Source organism: Lathamus discolor, chromosome 5, assembly GCF_037157495.1.
Source record: "Lathamus discolor isolate bLatDis1 chromosome 5, bLatDis1.hap1, whole genome shotgun sequence".
NCBI lineage: Eukaryota > Metazoa > Chordata > Aves > Psittaciformes > Psittacidae > Lathamus > Lathamus discolor.
The window spans coordinates 112005415-112020635 of record NC_088888.1 but is presented as its reverse complement, the minus strand read 5'-3'; the positions used below and the strand labels follow the sequence as shown (position 1 = coordinate 112020635).

Genomic DNA, 15221 nt, shown 5'->3' with positions numbered 1-15221 from the left:
TGAGCCCAGCTAACCTGAGCTGTGCTGTGCCGTGCCAAGCCAGACCGTGCCAGACCAAGCCAAGCCAGGCTGGGCCAATCCAAGTGTAGTCAAAGGTTGTAAAGTGCCAAGCCAAGCTGGGCTGGACTGGGCCAAGCAGATCCAAGCCAAGTTGGGCTGGGTGATAGAGAGCCAATTTGAGCTGAACCAGGCTGGCCCAGACTGTGTCGAGCCAGTGCCAGCTGTGCTGTGCCAAGCCAGACCAAACAACCCATGCTGGGCCAAGCCAAGCCAAATTGAGCTGTGCTATGGCATGCTGGCATAAGGTGGGCTGGCCCAAGCTGAGCCAGGCCCAGCAGTGCTGTGCGATGCTGGGCTGAGCCAGCCCACCAGGCATGGCCATGCCAAGCCAAGGAGCACTGTGCCATGCCAAGCTGTGCCATGCAGTGCCAGGCTGTGCAGCACCAAGCTGGCTGGACCATGCAGTGCTGAGCTATGCATGCCAAGCTGAGTCATGCCATGCAATACCATGCTATAAAGACTGCTGCCAAGCCAAGTGGTTTCATGTTGTATCAGGCCATGCAGGGCCATGCAGTGGTGTGCAGTGTCAGCTGGAGCAGGGCCATGCCAAGCAGTGCCATGCACTGCTGTACAGGGTCAAGCCACACAGTACTATTCTGTGCCAAACAGTGCCAAGCAGTCCCAGGCTGTGCCAGCTCAAGCAGGGCTATGCAGCACTGTGCCATGCAGAGCAGTGTTGAGTTTGCAGCCATGCCGAGCTGGGCAGAGCCAAATCCTGCAGCAAAGCACCATGCGGTGCAAGTTTGAGCCATGCCATGTGCCATGGTGTCTACCTGTGCCAAGCTGTGCATTGTCACGCTGAGCCATATTGTGCTAAGACATGCTATGTTGAGCTGTGCCAGTGGTTGGGAGCCATGACAAGCTATGCAGTGCCATGCCAAAGCAAGCCACGCTGGGCAGTGGTGAGCTGTGCTGTGCCAGCTGTGCCATGCAGCTTTGAGCCATGCTGTGCCATGCAGAGCTATGGGGACCTTCTTTATGGTTTGCACTGGCTCTATCCCTTCTCCCTATGCTCATGCCAGCTGTGATCCCACTGTCCCCAGCAGGCCCTGACCTGCAGGAGGCACCACCAGGCACTGCTGGGATATCTAAAGGAGCCTCTGCTCGCTGGGCACCCGTGTCCCGTGCTCCTGCATCCCACACCAGCCCCATGAAGACCCCCAGTTTCTCTTCTTGCCAGAGGCTGTCAGAGGTATGCTGGGGCTGAGTGAAACTTCCTCTGGGCACCTTCTCCTGAGAGGTATTTGCATGATAGTTCCTTGAAAGGCTCAAAGCCTGGTGGGCATGTATGCACCACAAAGGCTCAGAAAGCAGACACTGAATCAAAGGACTCAGCAATTATGATGTCTTTGAGTCTCGTGCTTTGTAAACACACCTGAGGTTTCCTGGGGTCTGATACAGGTTCCTGGAGACCTGGGGGGAAGTTGCTGCATCCCTCCAGCCATGGTGGGCACGTGGGAATGTTTGTGATGCTGCCCCTGATACCTCCCATGGGTTGCACCACCGAAGCCTGTACTTGACCAGGGCCACATGCCAAAGCTGGCACTGTTGGGTGCTGAGGATGGGGTGACCTCGGGGGAGGCCATCCAGGGAGCATCCTAGTACCACCTGGACAGCTGCCTGGGGTCCCAGGCAGGCATCCACAGCTCCTGGCATGGGCACAGTGGTGCCTGGCAGCACCTGGCCATGTTTCTGCAGCCCCGCTCCTGCCCCTGGCCATGCTATGCTGCTGTGCTCTGCTGTGCCGGGCTGCATCCCTGAGAGGAACCTTTCAGGCAGGGCCCCGGTTCGCCTTCAGTGCTGGAAGGCGCCTAGTGCACATGGGGGCACTGTAAAATAAGACATTAATTAATAATAATAATTAATGTTGCATTCTCCTGACTTAATAGGCAGCCTCCTTTGCTTCTGCAGGGAAAGGCTGCTCCCTCCTTCCTTTCCTTCCTCCCTCAAGTTCCCATGGCTCTCCTAAGGGAGCCCTCCAGATATCCCTGTGTTCCAGGTTGGAAAGGAGCAGTCGCCCACTGGCCCAGAGCTACAGCAAAGGCTGAGGGGCTGCCTGCTTCTGCTGGTACCTCCCTGTGCGCAGCCAGCAGCAACATGGTGCCCACTCTGCATCAGCAGCAGCAGACCCAGTGCATGTATTTGAGCCAGCATCTGGTTGCTTCCTGTGCTGGGGTCAACCCCACCAAACCACATGGGCAGGGTCCTGTGGGACTGGCAACAGTGGCAGCTGCCAATGGCCGTGTCGGTAATGGTGAGGCCCTGGGTGCTTACAGAGCTGGGCCTGGGTGCAGTGAGCAGCGGAGTGCCATTGCCCAAACACATGAGAGAGAGGATTTGCCCCAGCTGCCTGTAGTGCAGTGTAGCCAGGCTCAGTGGCAGCCTGGTGTGCAGGACGGGACCCCTGGGGTGAACAAGGACCCAGTGGCTAACCTGAGCTGTGTAAGGATGCTATCATCAAATGATTAAACCCCAGCACCCCGGCTGCCCTGACCCCAGGATGCAGCTGATGGTCTTTGCTGTGCTCTCCCCATGTACTCCCTGTGAATGCTGCTGCAGCTCAACCCCAGCAAACCCGATTTCTCCAGTTGCTTAATGTGCTCAGGGTGCCCTGAGCAGCACATGCCACGGTGTTGGCTGGCAGGTCTCCAGTATGCTGCCATGTTGAACTGCAGAGGCTTCGTTGCAGCCATGGCATGCACTGTGCCAGGGCTGGCAGGGCTTTTCTTACAGTGAGGGGCATTGGCAATGCTGGCATTAGAGCACTGCTTGGGTTTGCTGCAGCTCCTGCCTCCGGAAGAGTCTGCCATGCTGCAGGAATTGTTTTCCATATCCCGAAGCCCTGGCCTAATTGCAGTGCTGCTTGGCACAGCCGCCCTTGTGCTCTGGCACAGCCATGCTGGCACATCCGTGGCTCCCCACACCTCGTGCTGCAGCACTGCAGGTGACTGCCTGAGGCACTGGCCGGCAGCCAGCCTGGCAGCAGCCCGGGCACGCACCGGTCCTGTGCAGCACGAGCTGCCTGCGCTGCTCCAACAGGCAGTGTTGCCTACGGCACGGAGTGCGGGCAGCTCTGCCACAGAGCCCTGCCAGAGGTAGAGCTGCCAGTAGGTGCATCGTGGCATTAGGGATAGCTGTGTGTAGGACTGGTTCCATGCCGGTGTAACATCACGTATGTATAGAACCATAGAATCATGGAATCACAGAATGGTTTGGGTTGGAAGAGACCTTAAAGCTCATCCAGTTCCAACCCCTGCCACAGGCAGGGACACCTTCCACTAGAGCAGGTTGCTCCAAGCCCCGTCCAGCCTGGCCTTGAACACTGCCAGGGATGGGGCAGCCACAGCTTCTCTGGGCAGCCAGTGTCAGGGCCTCACCTACGTATGTGTGTATGTGTATATATATATAGATATATATAGGTACATATCTATATAGGTGCATGCATATAGGTACAAATCTATATAGATGCGTATCCTTATAGGTACATATGTATATATGGATATATGTACATATAGATATATATGTATGTATATACATATATATCTCTATGTAGGTATGGCTCCATGTAGATATATCTGCATAAGTAGAGCTTGATATAGGTGCATCTGCAAGTAGGTATAGCTGGAAATACATATATCAGTACATGGCTGCATGTGGGTACACCGGTGGGTACACCTGAGGGTACCTATGGCTGCAGGTACATATGGCTGCATAGCATTCCAGGGCCCCGGCTCCACAGCCAGGTGCTATCCTGTGTGGTTGTCCATGGGGCAGTGCCGCTCTCCAGGGAGCAGCTGCAGGGACCAACAGGATGGGTGCAGGGATGGGAAATGCTGCACGTGGGGAAGCACCGGCTGCACCACGGCACCAGATCTCCTGTGCCTGCTGTGGTGCGGCGCCATCCCACTATGTTTCGACCGCAGCATCTCCAGAGAAGCTTCATCTAAATGATCAATTAACAGCCTGCTCAGGTTTCTATTTTTGACTTGTCTCCTTAAAGACCAACTGCCCCATGACCAGCTGGGGCTCTTTAATCCACTGCTGGGTCAGGCTTTGTGTCGGGTCAGGCTTTGGGCTGAGCCTGGCCGTTCTTCTAGATGAGCAGAGAACACAGTGCTGCTCATGCTGGTGTTATTTATTGCTAACAGCAGGCCTGAGCTGCTCTTCTGGCTGGAGCAGGGGGAAGGGGAGGGCAGGTTTCCTCTCTGAACAGTTGTAGAATAATGGCGTAGTTTGAGTTGGAAGTGAACTTCAAGCTCATTTAGTTCCAACCCTCTTCCCATGGGCAGGGACACCTTCCACTAGACCCGGTTGCTCCAAGCCCCATCCAACCTGGCCTTGAACACTGCCAGGGATGGGGCAGCCACAGCTTCTCTGGGCACCCTGTGCCAGGGCCTCACCACCCTTACAGGGAAGAACTTCCTAAGATCTTATCTCAATCTCTCTTCAGTCAGTTTGAAGCCATTCCCCTTTGTCCTATCCCCACATGCCCTCGTCAAAAGCCCCTCTCCAGATTTCTTGTTGGCCCCTGTAGGCACTGGAAGATGCTCTAAGTTTTCCCCAGATCATTCTCTTCTCTGTTATTGTGTTTTCCCTGTGGTTCCTACTGCGGTGGGTGCAGGCGGCTGGGTTGAAGGCAGGGGAGGCAGCGGTGCTGGCAGCTCCCCGGGCATCTGGGTTGCAGGTGGCATGGGCTTGCTTCCCTGGTGTCTGTCCGTCTTTCTGTCAGGGCCGGCAGGATGCTTCTTATCAGGGCGCTTCCTGTGCCTCTCTCACCTGTGAGGAGGTTTCACCCCTGTGTCTGCTCTTGCTGACAGCCTTTGGGATGGAAGACATTACTCTTTTAAAAAAAAAACTTTCCCCCCGCCCCCCTTTGCTTTGATACTCACAGTGAAAAGGAAAAGTCAATACCAAGAGCATTTGCTGGGTCTTGTCTCCCATTCACTAGGAACTGATGCAGGGGGATATGACTGTATGATGGGCTCTCACATGAGCTGTGCCAGCAGCACCCCAGTCTCCTCACTGTGTTGTCCCCAGTGCTCTCGGTGCTGTCCCCTCCATTGTCTACGCTTCTCCTGGCATTTTCCCCTACATTTTCCCTATTGTTCCCAGCATTGTCCACATTGCTCCTAGGATCATTCCCATTGCTCCTGGCACTGCCTGCTTGTTGCTTGTTGGCACTATCTGCTTACTGCTTCCAGTATAGGCCCCCATGTTATCCATCCCCTGATGGGGGATACAGGAAGGGGCTTTTCACCCTCCCCAGAGCTCCATGCTTGACTCTGCTGTAGTGATGCCCACCACGCTGGCCAGGGGCATGTGACGGTGCCACATGCCAATGCTCCTCTCTGGTGGGGCATAGAATCATATAACCACAGAATGATTTGCATTGGAAAGGAACTTAAAGCTCATCTAGTTCCAACCCCCTGCCACAGGCAGGGACACCTTCCACTAGACCAGGTTGCTCAATGTCCCATCCAGCCTTGGCAACACCATGCTGGCTCTGCCACTGTTTCGGTATTTACCAAGCCCTACTCTCTGCAGTGGGAAAGCTCTGGCAGTGAGCACCCAAGTGTGGCACCTCTCATGGCATGGCTGCTGGTGGGGCCGTGGTGTGCACATCCTGTTATCGCTGCTCAGGCACTGTGCCTGGCAGGAAGAAGCTGCTGCCAAAGGTCAGGAAGAAGAAAACAGCCAGGGCCAGCAAGGAGCATCAGGGATGGGCAGCCCCTGCTCACTGAGGGACCATCCAGTGACCAGCCACCTGCACAGACTGAACCTGGGCACCTTCCGTGGGGCTGCTTAGTGACTGAAAAGCAGTGGGTGCACTGGTGAGAAGGAAGGTGGTTTTGGTTGCAGGGCAGCTGGCGGTGATGCCCAGCCGAGGAGAAGTGGCATTTGCCAGTGGGAGAGGGAGGGGGGATGCCACCACTGGATGGAGGTGGCTGAGTTGAATGAGGAGCTGGGAAAGATGGACAGAAAGTTGATCAGAATGCCGGAAACTCAGAGAGAGTGACGCTCTGGGCAGCAGTGACAGGATGGTAAAGGGGATGTAAGTATATGGGAAGAAAGTGAAATCCTGGCAGAGATATGGGACCATCCCTTGGTAACGCCGCTGGCAGTGGAGACATGGCTGGTGAGCTCTTCTGCTCTGTCGAGGGACTGGCTGTGGGCTCTGCAGAGCAGGAGGAAGATGGCCATGGGTTGTTCATCTTCAACACCTCTGTGCTCCAGCATGGCCATGCTGCTCCGTGGTCCCCTCTGTGCTTTGCATCTGCGAGGAGTTTTTGCAGATCCCAAAGACCCTTGGAATGCTGGGGAGCCCTGTGGCCGGGGCAGCTGGCCCAGCCTGTGCCTCTTGCTGTGCTGAGGATCCCCTTGGAGCTGCTCATCTGCTGGCATTTGGCCTTTCCAGCTGGCTTACCATTTCCCACGGCAGGCTGTGGCGCCCGGCATGGTCCCCACTGCCCCTCTCTGTGGGTGTTCAGTTGGCAGCGTGGCCTCTTGCCTGCCCTCCTGCCCCACCAGCTCCTGCAGCAGCCACACCACCACAGACAGCTTCATTTTGGCTAATAGGTGCAATTATCCCCCACTTAAATCTTGGTGTGACAGGGAGGTCAGGGCAGCAGCTCCCAGCAAGGCGTTTCCGACCGGCCGTAAATCTCCCTGGTGCAGCACCAGGAACCAGCCGGGCCCTGACTTGCTGCCTGTTCCTCTGCCTGCTGGGTTTATGCTTGCCGGACTCAGCCTCTGCTCCACAAGATCCCCCCATACTGAGCAGTTGACTGCCCCTGGCAGCTCGGCCTCATCCCCAGGAAGAGCAGTGGCACCACATCCCACTGACAGCTCTCCAAGGAAGAAGGCAGCTCTCCAGGGGCTCAGGCATGGGGATTGGATTAATTAATCTCCCTGAGAGGGCGGGCACCAAATTAAGCCGGTGACACATGGTCAGCCGGTTACTCGGCGCTGCCGCAGAGGGAGCAGCAGCTGATCCTGTATCATGTGCTGGGCAGTGGCATGGCGTGCGGGGCTGGAGTGCTGTGTGCCAGGCTGGTCCATGGCCTTGCTGGTGTGAGGGCAGCTCTGCCAGGCCCCACGGATGTGGGGTGTGAGGGGTGCAGCATGCCATCCCAGCAGTGATCACCACCTGCTCCCATGGGCTATGTGGAAGGTGATGTGAGGTCAGCGAGGGAACAGTGGCAGTGCCCATAGGGAGGCATCCCCTGGAAAAAAGCAAAGCTGCTGCAGTGGGCATTTGTCGCCTGGTTGCTGGCAATGCTGCCAAGCCTGGCCATTGCCACACTTGGGGTAGCTCCTGTTGCTGCCTGAGCCCCACAGGTCCCCCTGCCTCTGCAATGACGGGTATTTGCTCCATTTTGGAGTCCCTCTGTCCGGTTCTGAGCACCCTCAGACTAAGCAAAGCTTGAGAGCCCTGATTTGGGAGTGGACCACCCCATGGCTCCAGCCCCACAGCACCTGTGGTGATGCAAATGTGATGCTGCCATGGTTTGAGGGATGCCAAGGGATGCAGGCATGATACTGGCATGGCCAGAGGGACCCCAAGGGATGCAGGTGTGATGCTGCCATGGCCAGAAGGACTCTCAGCACCCCGGTTGCTGAGCTGTCATGCTGTTCTGTATCCTGATGCCATTCCCAGTGTGCAGCTCCCACAGCGCTGCTCCCACTGCTGCAGCCTGGGGAGGGAGAGCATCTGCCAGCCAGTCCTTCCTGCTCCCCCCACAGCCTGCCGCCGCCACCGCCGCCTCCCGCCTGACCTTGTTTCCAGGGCCCATGGCTCCTCGTTATGTAACTGCCACCAAATTTCTGCACAAGCCAGCAGAAATGGCCGATGGCCCTGGCATCCCACAGCGTGACAGGAGGGACACCCCGTGCCCTGGCCCCTCACCTCGGCGTCCCCCACCCAGCACCATCCCTACAGGATAAGGATGCTGGAAGGGGCTCTGAGTCATCCTGTGAGGCTGCACTGGGCTATGTGCCCTGCACTGCATCCCAAAGTGCCACCAGGGCTTGTGCCACCCCTTGGCATGTCGCAGTCCTCACTGGGTGTGGGTCACAGGGAGCCAGGTTGGGGGTGTATGTGAGGTGTGGGAGCACTGATGGCACTGGGTGTATGTGATGGTGGCCTGTACCCGGGGGACACAGCGTGTGCCATGGGTGTGCGTGTGCGCAGGGCATGAGTGTGCGAGGCAGCGGGTGCATCCATGTGTGATGGGTAGGTGTGAGGGTGGGTGGTGCAGCGAGACCCAGGATCCCCAGGCAGTGAGGACCAGTCCCTGTGGAGCCCAGGGCACGGACCATGCCAGCCTCCCCGGCACATGTGGCTGCACCCTCTGCGTCCCACCCCAGCACAGTGTTTGCCCTGCCATTGCCCACCGATAACTGTGCTCGGCACTCCCATTGCATCCCCATAAATCATGGCTGGATGCAGGAGCAGAGCTGGTGGGGAAGGGCACAGGTCACACCAACAGCTTGTAGCTGAGCGGAAGAATCAATTCCCCGGTGATGGATGGAGCTGGAGCGGCTGATGTGGCCCAGGGTGGCCATTAAATGGTGTGAATGAGGAGCAGCCCCAGCGCTGGGGTCAGGCACTGACATGGAGCCCCCCAACCCCATGTCCATGGGGAACTACAACAGGGGCTGCCCCCAGGGGAGGAGGCTGCGGGTGTCTGAGCCACATGGACATGGCAGCCAGCCATGCCTGATCTTTCCTTTCAGACTGGGGCAGTGACCCTCAGCTCCGGCACCCATGGGACCCCCTGCCCACCCTGTGATCCGGGCAGGAGGGGAGCAGAAAGGACAGCATTGCATGCCCTGCTACTGTGTCCCCTGCCACTGAACAGTGCCCATAGGATGGGTGCATGGACTCCAGTTTTGGTCTTGCACGCTACAAGGTATTGGGCGTCCAGGATGTGGGGCCCAATGGTGGGGGCACGGACCGTGCTGCAGCACTGGGGGTGGGATGCAGCCTTTCCCAGCTCTGGCTGGGGGGGATCCTGGCAAGGGGTGCCCATGCCTGAGCCCGCTGTGGGGGCTCTGTGGGGTTCTGGGGATCTCCGTGGGGCACATGGAGTCCCTGGGGTCTGTGTGGGATGCATGGGGTCCCTGGGATCACCATGGGCCTGCGTCCACCTGCAGCTCCGTGCTGAGCAGGAGCTGATCTGCTCCTGAGGGTGGGGCGGTAATTTGGGTTGGGGGTGATTGGATTTAAATATGGCACCAATGAGATGTAGAAGTGTTATCACCTGTAGAATAAACAGAGGGGCAGGAGCAGGGACATGGGTGCCACTGGACAGGCAAACAGGTCCTATGTCCACACACAGCACCCGTGTCCCCCTTGGCACAGCAGCCAGGTGACACATAGCACCCACATCCTCCTTGGAAGGGGTGCACGGCAGCAAGCATGTTCTGGTGATGGACACAGCACTCATGGTCATCAGCTACTGGCCTCTTCTGCTATCTTGGTGTTGTCTGGAGTGTGGGGTCCCCAGGCACCCAATGACGGAGGCTGGGTGTCAGGCAGCTCCTGGGGAACTGTGAGTACCAAGGAGGGGAGGGAGCAGCACAGGGTGCTGGGGATGCAGGAACAGTGTCCCTTCCACAGGGGCCCTCCGTGGCAGAGAGAGGGAGAGCTGGGGCACCCTGTCACCACAGACTGTGTCCCCAGGTGGTCCTGGGCATTGCTGATTGGATTGGGGGATGCAGCACCCACTGCTCCTTCCCTGGGCACACTCTCAGGTGGCGGATGTGCGATGGGGAGCAGAGCCACTCCAGGGATGCAGGATGGGGAGCAGAGCCGCTCCAGGGATGCAGGATGGGGAGCAGAGCCACTCCAGGGATGCAGGATGGGGAGCAGAGCCACTCCAGGGATGCAGGATGGGGAGTTGTTACCCCGGGGATGCAGGATGGGGAGCAGAGCTGCCCCAGGGATGTTGGATTGGAAGCGGAGCTGCCCCGGTGATGTGGGGTGAGGAGCAGAGCTGCCCCAGGCCTAGCAGCAGCCGGGAGACCCCCTGGCTATGGGAAGACTCCACATCTTTCCCACCAAGGCACCTAATCCCTAAAACAAAAGCGTGCCTGGAGCTGGGCAGCGCTGTGCCAAATTATTGGGGCTGGGAAGTGGAGGGGATGCATCTGCGCCTGGGAAGCTGTGGATTCCGAGGGCTTAGGTTTCCTCTCTGTAAGCAGAGCCAAGGCAGCTCTGCCTGCTGACTGTGGGGGCCAGAGGGTCCTTCAGCAGCGGTTGAAGGGGGCACGAGGTATTGCCAGTGGGTTCAGTAGTGGGACCTGGGTACCCCTATGGGAGAGCTGGTGCTGGCTGTGAGGCACCCCCGAACTGGTGCTGAATGGGGATGAGCCTCCATCACCGGCTCCACATCTGGTGGGAGCAGCGGCAACAATGGCCCCACCACTGCTGGAGCCTTTGCTGGGGGTGTTGGGCCCCTGCTACCTCAAACCCAAGCTCCCCCCCTCCCCAGTTTCTAGCTCTGCTTTGGGAGGAGATGGGGGCTCCAGTGTGGCTGTTCCCACCTTGCTGCCCTCCGAGCCCAGCCTTCACCCTTTCTCTCCAGATGCGCTCAACGGTGCAGCGTTTGCAGTGGGGAAACATCTGGCAGGACGGGGCAGCTGGGATGGGGCGCCGGCGTGGTGCCGATGGCACAGATGCCCCGGCTCTGAACACAGGCAGCTCTGTCTGCTCCCAGTGACCTGCAGCCATGACAAATGCGGGTAATCTCCTGGCTTCGCTGCTCTGTGCGGACCCTCGGCAAGCACTGGCAGCTGCTCTCCTGCTGCCCGCTGCTTTGGAGCTCTTAAAAACCTTGTTTTTTGCTTTTTCATTAACATCTCAGCTCTTTTTCACGCGGCGAAGGGACGAGACACCCCTCCAGGATGAGATGAATTTATTAAATACTTGGCAGATGACAGAACATGGCTTCCAGTTTACAGGTTTCTGTTAGAGCCATTCCCCACATTTAGAGCATCAGCTCCAGCATGGGTTTGTCAGGCGCTCCCAGGGATGCTCCCGCTCTCCCCTGTGCCTACAGCCAGACTCATAAGGTGCCAGGGATAGGGAATGGCATCAAAGCTTTGTGTGGTCCCTGACCCCAACTGCTGGGCTCTGCTGGGGACGCTCCCTTTGCATAGGCACAGTGGAGGCTTGGGAAGCCTCTGAGTGATGGCATGAATGGCCAAAGCCCCTGCCTTCCCCTCGCACATCACTGGCCGACCATCCAGGTGTGGGACACATCACACAGGGCCCTATTCCCTACCCCATGAAAACTACGGGTTTCGCTCCCCTGGCCTTAGCCCTCGGCAGCAGGACAGTGGCCAGAGATGCCGGTGCAGGGATGTATCTCTGTGCAGGTTATTTTGCCATGAGAAAACGTTTTTAGGTGGCATTTTGCTTTCTGCGTCAGGTGGGGTTTTCCCACAGGAAGCTGTGAAGTTTCATTTCAGTCTGAATTGGATGGGTGCTGCTGTCCACCTCTGCCCAGTGTGAGAAGGTGTTGTGAGCTCTACAGCTCTGCCACAGCCCGTGTTCAGCCCAAGTGGGAATTAAAAAGGGGCTTGATTACAGGTGCCATGGCTACACCACAGCACGTCTTCCTGTCACCACTGAGGCACTGGGCCCATGCCGGGGACCAGCCATCCTGTGGGAGCTGAGCAGTCACTGGCAGGAACGCTCGGATCCAGTGGATCTCCTGAGAGCAGCACTGGCATGCGACATGCTGCCTGCAGTGCACGCAGGCACACGTGCGCATGCACCCGGCTCCCACCCCGGCAGCTTCTCCAGCTCCCCAGAGCAGATTTCCATGGAGCTTCCAGGACACTGAGCAAGGGCTGGGGCGAGTGGCTGGGGAGCAGCCGGTACCCAGCACAGTGCCATGGCCTCTGGAACCCACACATGCCAGGGCTGGGGTGCAGTAACGCCGGAGGGGGGCACAGCCTGGGGACATGTATTAAAGCCAGGCGTGAACTGTTCCTCCTGGGAGGTTTAAGGCGATTATTCCAAAGGCAAACAATAGTTCCTAAGCAGGTTTCAAAGTTAATCGTAAGCAAGCTGGGGTGCTGGGTGTTTTTTCCCCTACACAATGTCCCAGTATGTCACCAATGGAGGTGCCTGGTGCTACTGGGGTGCAAAATGATCCTGGGCATCCTGCCTTGTTGCAGGAACACCCTTGCTGGCCACAGTACAGCATCCATGCTTGTCTTTGTACTTTCTGGGCTTGGCTGGACCAGTCTGTCCCCCAGGCTGTGCTTTGAGCCCACACTGCCTACCCCAGTGCCAGACCAGTGCCAGGAGCAGTGGCATGTGCACCAGCTCGACTTCTCTGACAGAGTCTGTAGACCGGCAGTGACTTCCCTAAATGACGCACTTGGGTAGCATGTCATGACAGCCTGCCCAGGGCACTGGCCAAGCCAGCTACCATGCTCTGCTTGGCGTCACCATGCATCGCAGGGCAAGGCAGGAGGGACTCTGCAGCATCGTCTCCATCACCTCCAAGTGGCTGCGGAGGGAAGCCATCAGAAGCAGACTGATGAGGTCAAGTGTAATTAAGCTCAGGCCTTGGTGATGTGACGCATGGACCCAGTTAGTCTCACTGCTGGGCTGCTGTGGCTGGCTGCAGGGTGCAAAATGAGTGCAGGACTGCAGCCTTTCCAGGACTGTTTAGATCAGGGGGACATGGGTTCCTCAAGCTCCAGTGGTGGCTGGGCGAAGGCTGTCCTCTTGCAGCAGCCAGCGCTGCAGCCACCAGCACCAACCTGCAACCCCAGCCAACCAATAATATAAAACATCTGCTAAAACACTTTGCTGGCTAAAACAAATGGTACCGTGGATGAGGTAATGCAGAGCCACGGCACGAAGGGACACATTTAACATACACAGACAACATCCTGGCTGCGTCTGTACAAAACTCCATCGATTCTGCCAGGTTTTCTGAACAAGCCCCAGCTCCACTGGCTATCACTGTTCCTGTGACTGGGGGGAAGGAGAGGCACAAGCACCCTCCCTGCTGTACCTGAGCTTGCATCAGCCCATGATGCGACGGCTGCCTCCCATCCATGTCCCCCCATGAGCCCTGTAGGGTGGCAAGATCCCTGGTGTGGGCGCATCTCCCCCCTCTGAGTGCCCAGCCTTGCATCTCCTCCACCTGCAGCTGGACCGCAGGCTCAGAGAGATGCTTGTGTCCGAGGCTGTGGCTGCAGCAGGAGAATTTGCCTCTGGGCAGTCGGGGTAGCAAAAGCAAGAAGGGAAAGTCGCAGCATGCGAAATAACAGAATAAAAGCAGCAAACATGATGCTCCCATGTGATCCAGGCTTCCCTGACAGTGGAAAGAGATATGTATTCTTCCCTGCCTTCCCTTTCTGTGCTACAATTTGGGCCCTGGCACTTCTAAGGAGGTGGTGACTTCACCCCACCATCCCACACGGCTCTCCCATCACCGGCCCAGGCTGTCCCATGGTGCAGCCCCCCACCACTGGCACTGCTGCTGGCTCAGATGACCCATCCATGGAAGACAACTGTGGTTCTGATACTGGACCCAGTGGGGTTTGGCTGCGAGCCCCTGGGTTCTTGCTCACGTGAGGTGCCAGGAGATGCTGCTGGCCCCTTGCACTTCTGGTCAGCAGGAGGAGGGCCCCTATGCCTGTACAGTCATAACCCCTCCAGCTGCCGATGGCCTTCACCACCCCAGCAGCATCCTGAGCGCAGCCATTAGCAAAACATTCCTATTTTCCATGCTCCAACCAAAGCTGCTGCAGGTCCTCATTTAACAAATTCATCTGAAAACACACATGAAACCTTCCCCGTCCCCGCGAGCATGCTCTCTTTGGCAGGCTAAACCTAACACGCTGCACCAGGTTATCATCACTTTCCTCTCCTTCTTGACAGCTCATTCACAATATTTATATTCAACCAAATCTGTGGCCACCACAAGTGTTTATTTTCTTTCTCCCCAGGGGCTGTAGGTACCCAACGAGCACTTTCCACCAAGAGCCGAGGCCACGTATCAGTTCAGATGGGAAGAAAAGCTGAGGGCTGGTTTCAGGGTTTATCACTCCTTTCCATTCATCACCCCTGATAAATATTTATAGATGCATTAGGGCACTCAGCTCCTTCCACTAAAAATAACATTCCTAAGCACCAAAAAAAAAAAAAACCAAAAAGAAAACCACCAGTGATTGGAACCGATCATGATGTCTTCTAAGCAGCTATGGAAGAAAAGCCCAGCGAGCATCAGCGAGCAGTGAGCTGCCAGCCTCAGACTTCACAACCTGGCTGTTTCTCTTAATTTAAACAAAACTGAACCTGACTCCTGAAAACAAATGTGGAGATGCTAATCTAAGCCTAGCGATGGCTGTCCCTGAATTCCCTGCCTGTAAAGGGAAATTTCTGTAACAGTCTGAAGAGCAGCAGAGCCAGGAACGCTGGGAGGCAGGCGGTGCCTCCCTTCGCCCGTGCTGTGCCCTGCCATTTCCTCCCGGCATGACATGCGGCATCACCCATGATGGCAACCAGACATCCACAGACAGTGTGATACTTCCAGGAGGTGGGTTTTGGAAGGCAGACCCCCCCTCCATGTCACACGCAAGGCACCCCACAAGGCTCTACACCCATCATTTCATGCACACCGAGGGGTAGAACTCAAGAGGAAATAACCGTTGTGTGACACGATGATGACACCATTTGGGAGGAAATCAAAGAAGGTCAGTACACTTAGGAGCAGGGAGTATTGGCTTTCCTTTTGTCTTGTTTTTTTTCTTTAAACCTCCCATAAATTGCTGAGTTTGATTATTGTTAGTAAACACATGGAGGAAAACAGTACATGCAATGACCTAAGAGGCAAGTGCCCACGGGGAAAGCCCTCTGGGTGGTTTGGAGAAAGCCGCTTTCGTCAGCAGGTGGTTGAGATCGGTCACAGTTGCACGATGGTAAATGTATCAGCTGAAACGTGCCACTTCCGAAGGATGGGGAGACGTCTCTCGACTGTAAGCGTGACCCTCCATGCCTGCATCACCGGAAACACACGTGCCATCAGCATCTGCAGAGCACAGAGCTCCGGCCTGGTTTGGAGATCAGCTCCTGAACCTTCCGTTAGGGGCTGCGCATCTTTGGGGCCACCCCGGGCAAGCTTAGAGCA

General features: G+C 57.0%; 1 protein-coding gene across 12 annotated transcripts in view; it reads right to left on the bottom strand.

Annotated features, from left to right (window-relative positions):
* Positions 1 to 14803: 14803 nt before the first annotated feature.
* Positions 14804 to 15221, bottom strand: part of DTNB (dystrobrevin beta) — a 198546-nt gene continuing 198128 nt past the window's right edge. For all 12 annotated transcript variants that reach the window (XM_065682020.1, XM_065682021.1, XM_065682023.1 and 9 more), the window contains one exon: positions 14804 to 15089. The gene's annotated coding sequence lies outside the window, so the exon portion shown is untranslated. The remainder of the gene's footprint in view (positions 15090 to 15221) is intronic.